The sequence below is a fragment of the Chanos chanos genome, chromosome 11 (genome assembly GCF_902362185.1).
Source record: "Chanos chanos chromosome 11, fChaCha1.1, whole genome shotgun sequence".
NCBI classification, from domain to species: domain Eukaryota; kingdom Metazoa; phylum Chordata; class Actinopteri; order Gonorynchiformes; family Chanidae; genus Chanos; species Chanos chanos.
The window spans coordinates 24,197,991-24,204,933 of NC_044505.1; the positions used below are offsets into that span (position 1 = coordinate 24,197,991).

Consider the following 6,943-nt stretch of genomic DNA (forward strand, 5'->3'; position numbering starts at 1 on the left):
GACATGGAATGAATGATATTATAATTATTACACTATTTATGGAAAATCATTTGCCCACATCTCAGGGTTTAAATTCGCCCCGTCTGCCTCTCTTTTTTGTCCGACCAGTGCCGCGTGCTCAGCTCTAAATAGTGACTCTTTCACACATGCTTTCGCTTACGGCCATACCACCCTGAACACGCCCGATCTCGTCCGATCTCGGAAGCTAAGCAGGGTCGGGCCTGGTTAGTACTTGGATGGGAGACCGCCTGGGAATACCAGGTGCTGTAAGCTTTTTTTGTTCTTCAGGACCCCCACCTCGTCTCTGTGTCGTACACTCATGTTTCTGAATCGGTCGTTTCACATTCTCTAATACTGAGAAGCAAGACTGACTTTTTATCTCAGACTGAAGCCCCTTTTTCTACGCTGGTCTTAACACCGAGTGTCAACATGCTAAATTCATTTCGCATTTTCAGATTCATGCGCATCATCTCCAGACAACGATTCTTTGTAAAATTCATTTCCTCATTATTTAAATATTTAAGCAACAGTATAAAATCCATTAAAGACATTATTTCTCTCGACTAGCCTCTCGATTTGGAGAGAGTTTGTCTCTTACCTCTTCCATTCCAATCTACATACCGAATAACTACATTAACCTGACTTCACAATTTTATCGATATGAACTTGGTGCCTTAAAATTCCGAGTTCATATCTGACAATTTCGACTTAATATCCACCCATTCTGACATATCTTACAGCTGTAACACAGTAGGCCTATGCAGCAATTATGATTAAGTGTCAGAACGATTATGAATGATTTTTTAAAAACTAATTCCGAGTAGTATCACACAATTAGGATTTAATATCTCAGAATTACGAATCAGTATCTCACACTACGCGTTACGGTCTGAAAATTACGACGGAAAACCTCAGACTTGAGACCTGATACCAAGTCGTACTTGATTAGTGCCTGAGATCTCAAACGTCCGTGGTAATAAGAGGGTAGTCGTTCCCCTGCCCTTCCTTTAGAAATAGGCCGAAATTACAGAATTCAGTAGGCTCACCACGGCCAACAATGCGCTAGCACGGTTCCAACATCTTAATTGTGAGAACGGAACAACTCAATTTTGTCTTTACTTTTATGTCCACATGACCTCACATACATTTGGCCTATCTTTCAACCAGCGCAATTTAGCACAAAAAATAAATAAATGACGGTGTATGGAGACCGACAAGTCAATCGGCTTCAGTTTCAAAGCTTTGGCAACACTCCCTACACAACGGTGTATGCTCGGTAGATTTCGTTTACAGGTATCCCTTGTTGCTATGGTAGCAAATTTATTCAGACATCCTTAGCGCCATCTAGCGGGTAAGTATGATAGCCAACAACCTCAAATGGAGATTTGGTGTTACCCGCAACAAGTTGTAAATTTAATAAAAGAGAAAACGGTGGAATAGCAGTTCGTACTGATAAAATATAACGTCGTAATTGTGAATATTAAGTCATAGTACTTGAAATCGCGACTATCAAATGGTCATTTCTGAGTATTACGTTAGAATTGTGAAAGATTCACTCTACGACATTAAGACTTCATTCCAATCCATCACGTTTGCATTGCTCTTTATTATGTCGCAATGGCATCATATTACGGTGCAATACTAATTGAGAATTTAAATTTAAAGCCAATTCTGAGAGAATCTGACTCTTCAGCGACTTTACTGTCGAAAGGAGGCCAAAAGAAAAAAAACAACTAAATCACACCATCCATGTTCCTCCATGGCAAGGAAAAGGGGCGTTTCTTGTACTAGAGTTTCACAGTGAAAGAGAGAACGAAACGCAGAATCACAGAAATGATATGCTATTCACTTTAGAGAGCGAGACAAAATTAAACGATCAATTCAAATTTACCACAAATTGTTTGATCCACTCTTTTAAGAGGGTAAATTTTAAGGAGAGTGGCACATCCAATATCATTACGAATCAGAAAATCGTTCTATACTTTGTTTTTCTGTGCGACTTTACAAAGCACTAGAAAAGAGTCACGCGCATATAGTAAGAATTAACCGAAATAATTAGCATAATCTGGGGGCGCTCTTCCTTGGTACGCAGTTCCTCTTTCTCCGTCTGTTTTCTCTCTGACACAGGTCAAATTCTAGGAGCACCTGATGTTTAATAGACACCACATAACTGATCGGAAGCGGCATACATTTGAGAGGCATTTGCTTAAAAAAAAAAGTTTTGCTTCATGAACTGAATGAGCGATAACCGCCGTTATATGATGACGTTAAATCAACCACCAGTTTGCTGTGAAAGGCGCACAGTGTTGATGGCGGTTCCATAAAGCGAGGTTAGTTATTTCCAGGCCACAACTGTAGATAATAACGCACAGAAATGTCCTGCTGAAATGTCAGACTGCACACTTCTATGACTCTCTCTGATCTCGCTTGTCTCGCTTTGAGCTGAAGTCAGGACCTAAGCTACTCATTCTTTCAGTGTAAAACAAAAGCCAATGGACAAACTAAAAAAATGACAGAAACCAATATGTGACGAAAAAAATCACCATCAAATCAAGTTAAATAATGGTCATTTATTCGAGATACCATACACTGAGAAATTAGTGCATAAATCGCGCTGTAGAAACGAAATTCATTTAACAACCGTGATAGTGTGAATACTCAAAAGGCCGCCCTGCTATACACCTGATTTATAATTGAGTGTTGTCAGACAACATGCTGTACCCATAGTTACTTTTGGTGAAAGAGACTGAACTATTTAAACGTGTGGAACAGATCCAATTTTACATTGTTATTTACAACAGTACACAACTTAACGAACTTCAACTCTGCCCGCCCCACGTCTGAACCAACGCTAACCACCGTTCTCATAAATCTGATATATAACCCACTTAAATACTAAAGGCATTACCAATTAAAATTTCTTCTCTTTTATACTTTGATGATTTCCTAGCCACTCGGACCATATTCCCTTCCTCCAGACTGCCAAAGGCAGAGAGGAACGTTCATCAATAATAGAGAGCGTGTGAAGTAAATCACTTCTCTCTACTCGCTTCGCGCTCAGAAGGGAATATCGTACCTCTTCATCGTGGTTAGGGAGACGCAACACTTTCGAAACACATTTCCTAGTTAGATACTATAGAAATGATCCCTGAAAGTATAGTCTTAACCTCTCAGCACACACGGCGAGGCTACTGTACGACTGAACTACTCTTCACCATGACGCTTACAGCCCACGCGCCTCACCACTGCCACCAACAAGTCTAAGCGAATGTAACAAAACAGCGCCATCAACAGACGTGCAATTCATTTATCAGCATGAGATTTAACAGAATATAACACCATATAAACACACAGAAAACGCCGCTGGTAAGACCTACGACTGTTCTATGCAAATCAACCACACACGGGCAGACCCCGCCACGCGGCGCACACCCCCAACTTTAACTGGGCTCGCTTGTTTCACATTGAGTCAGCACTTACTCATTCATCCAGTGTCAAACACAAGCCAATAGACAAACAGAAATGTCAGACAGCACTGCTTAAAAAATATGAAAGAACTGTGAACAGGTCATGGTTACGTTTTGCTGTGTTACCGGAGTGACCAGTGATTAAATGTACTAAGGACTGGATGTACAACCTAAACGAGCGGATCATTCGAAACATGTGAAATGTTAACAGTTAAAACAGCAACCTCACAGAGATGGAACGTGATCAGCCAACAGGTTTACTAATACTCTCTACATGGAATTTTAAACTGCCAAATGTTTTAATTTGGGCCCAAACCCGAGTTATATTTAATCCCCATACTTTAAGATACAGCACATCCTATTATAGTCCCACTCCCGACGTGCCTCACGTGGTTCGACCACAGAGAAAAAATTCTTAATTTCTCTCCTCAAATGAACAAAAAACATTTTTTAAACTATCCACACTTTTCATTCTTTCTTTACACTACTAAATGTATTTCCTAACCACTCGGACCATATTCCCTTCCTCCAGACTGCCAAAGACAGAGAGGAACGTTCATCAATAACAGAGAGCGTGTGATACAGATCACTTTTCTCTGCTCGCTTCGCGCTCAGAAGGGAATATCGTACCTCTTCATCGTGGTTAGGGAGACGCAACACTTTCGAAACACATTTCCTAGTTAGATACTATAGAAATGATCCCTGAAAGTATAGCCTTAACCTCTCAGCACACACGGCGAGGCTACTGTACGACTGAACTACTCTTCACCATGACGCTTACAGCCCACGCGCCTCACCACTGCCACCAACAAGTCTAAGCGAATGTAACAAAACAGCGCCATCAACAGACGTGCGATTCATTTATCAGCATGAGATTTAACAGAATATAACACTATGAAAACACAGAGAAAATGCTACTGGCAAGATCTAGGACTGTTCTATGCAAATCAACCACACACGGGCAGACCCACCATGCGGCGCACACCCCCAACTTTAACTGGGCTCGCCTGTTTCACATTGAGTCAGCACTTATTAATTCATCCAGTGTCAAACACAAGCCAATAGACAAACAGAGAAATATCAGACAGCACTGCTTAAAAAATATGAAAGAACTGTGAACAGGTCATGGTTACGTTTTGCTGTGTTACCGGAGTGACCAGTGATTAAATGTACTAAGGACTGGATGTACAAACTAAACGAGCGGATCATTCGAAACATGTGAAATGTTAACAGTTAAAACAGCAACCTCACAGAGATGGAACGTGATCAGCCAACAGGTTTACTAACTCTTTACATGGAATTATAAACCGCCAGGTGTTGTCACTGAAGCCCCAACACATATTACAATCTATCAAATTTGAATATAAGCAAAATTGCTATAAAGTAAGCGTCGCGTACTTTTCTCGGTTATAGCAATTTCATGAATTTTACACCACGGCGTGAAGTTAGTCTGACCATACTATGAAATATAGTTTGTCTGTCATTCCACAACACAATTTCCTAACCACTCTGACCATATTCCCTTCCTCCAGACTGCCAAAGGCAGAGAGGAACGTTCATCAATAATAGAGAGCGTGTGAAGTAAATCACTTCTCTCTACTCGCTTCGCGCTCAGAAGGGAATATCGTACCTCTTCATCGTGGTTAGGGAGACGCAACACTTTCGAAACACATTTCCTAGTTAGATACTATAGAAATGATCCCTGAAAGTATAGTCTTAACCTCTCAGTACACACGGCGAGGCTACTGTACGACTGAACTACTCTTCACCATGACGCTTACAGCCCACGCGCCTCACCACTACCATCAACAAGTCTAAGCGAATGTAACAAAATAGCATAATCATTAGACATATAATAAATTACTCTATATGATCTTAAACACAATATACCACAGTTATATTTAACTTTGGGAGTCATCCATTGTGTATTCATTTAAAATACAGTCTTAGCAAACAAGGACATTCAAGAGCGATGAGAAAAACCTCACAGTTCCATAAAGGGTTTGGGCTTCACAAGAGGTTTCACCGTGTTCATATACAGGTATACATGACATACGTAACGTCATATTGCGATTATTCGCATTAAAACAATAATATACGACAGTACATTTATGAAATTTAATCTACCCACAATGCAATGGTGACTGCTCATCTACATATTCTCTGCTGAAAGCATGCTGGTTGCTTCTTTCACTTTGCTACCATGCTGTCTGCAGCACACAGCGGTCCCTGGGAAGACAATCTTTGTAAAACTTCATAGTAGAACGCGATGCGGTCAAAACCCTGCTTACAAGTGTGTTTCGGGTGGTAAAGGTCAATTATTGTGATTGTCACATTGTATATGCTGATTAAAAAAACACCAAAAAAAAAAAGTTCATAGAACGTACCCGACCACACAGGTCCGTCACTAATAAAGGCTCTGACGGAAACACAGGTCGCTACATTTTTAGCCAACAGTGATATTCGCAAGTGTACGTAACAATATTACATGGTTTTCATTACAAGAGCAAATCTGAATATTGGACAGACACTTTGTGCGTTTTTAAGCGATCACTTCAGTTTTTATCGACAACTTCAGTCTCTTCGGTCTGATACTGAACGTCAACTCTGTTCTTCTCCTTATTGTTGAGGTTTTAGACAAACGGGACCGTCGAATTGCTGCCACCTGTTGGTGCGGCGGTTACCTCACTCTACACTGACACGGACAATGCACAGCACCACCCGCGCAAATATACGGGACCGTGACTAAACGGTGTAAAAGCTGGACTGCACGGCAGGCCGTGCCGGTTTGAGGAGTTTTAGTCGCCTTAAACGAGACTGTGTAGCCCAACTGCATTACAAAAACCCTATTTACTGCACCATTCACATCTGAGTGGATGTATTCACTTGCTCACAGCTGTAAGCATGTAATAAAGCTTATACTGCCCTCATGCCGTGACTGGGATGAAACTATACGTGACGACATTAGCAAAATCATCTTCTTTATTCCAAAATTTAGAGGGCTTACTACACCGGTGGGGAATAAAGGATACAATTAACAAACATTGACTCTTACGATGCAGTACAATGAGATTATGTAGCCACAAACTACTGCACACGAATGGCACAAAATATTAATTATGATCTTATTACAACACTGTAATTATACTGAGTTTAATACCCCACCAGGGCGATATCGACCGTTCCCGCTTGGTGTCAAGCACCGGCCGCCTGTTTTTAAATCCCAACGGACGTTAAAGAGTGAGCAAAAACTAAGTTTACCAGCTCCATAGTGTCCTGGAACTCAAGCATGATCACTACCCAACAAAAGACCATCAAAACAACATTTCACAGATTACCTTCGGCGGCTGCTTTTGCACTCCGTTATTCGCATCTTCCGTCCCTCAGCGCCAGACCTAAACTTTCTTCTCGTAATCTTTCAATCGTCATCGTTACTTAACTACCTATAGAGGTCAGAGGTGGCGTGGGACGTACTG

The 6,943-nt window shown here is 41.1% G+C and overlaps 4 non-coding genes across 4 annotated transcripts; 1 reads left to right on the forward strand and 3 right to left on the reverse strand.

The window, feature by feature from the left end:
* The first annotated feature begins 154 nt into the window (after positions 1-154).
* On the forward strand, positions 155-273 carry LOC115824256 (5S ribosomal RNA). Its single transcript, XR_004025648.1, has one exon. It is a non-coding gene; the product is annotated as a 5S ribosomal RNA (ribosomal RNA).
* Positions 274-2,949: 2,676 nt separating this feature from the next.
* LOC115824355 (small nucleolar RNA U3) lies at positions 2,950-3,164 on the reverse strand. The gene has a single exon (XR_004025740.1). It is a non-coding gene; the product is annotated as a small nucleolar RNA U3 (small nucleolar RNA).
* Positions 3,165-3,970: 806 nt separating this feature from the next.
* LOC115824257 (small nucleolar RNA U3) lies at positions 3,971-4,185 on the reverse strand. Its single transcript, XR_004025649.1, has one exon. It is a non-coding gene; the product is annotated as a small nucleolar RNA U3 (small nucleolar RNA).
* Positions 4,186-4,970: 785 nt separating this feature from the next.
* LOC115824354 (small nucleolar RNA U3) lies at positions 4,971-5,185 on the reverse strand. The gene has a single exon (XR_004025739.1). It is a non-coding gene; the product is annotated as a small nucleolar RNA U3 (small nucleolar RNA).
* Positions 5,186-6,943: the final 1,758 nt, after the last annotated feature.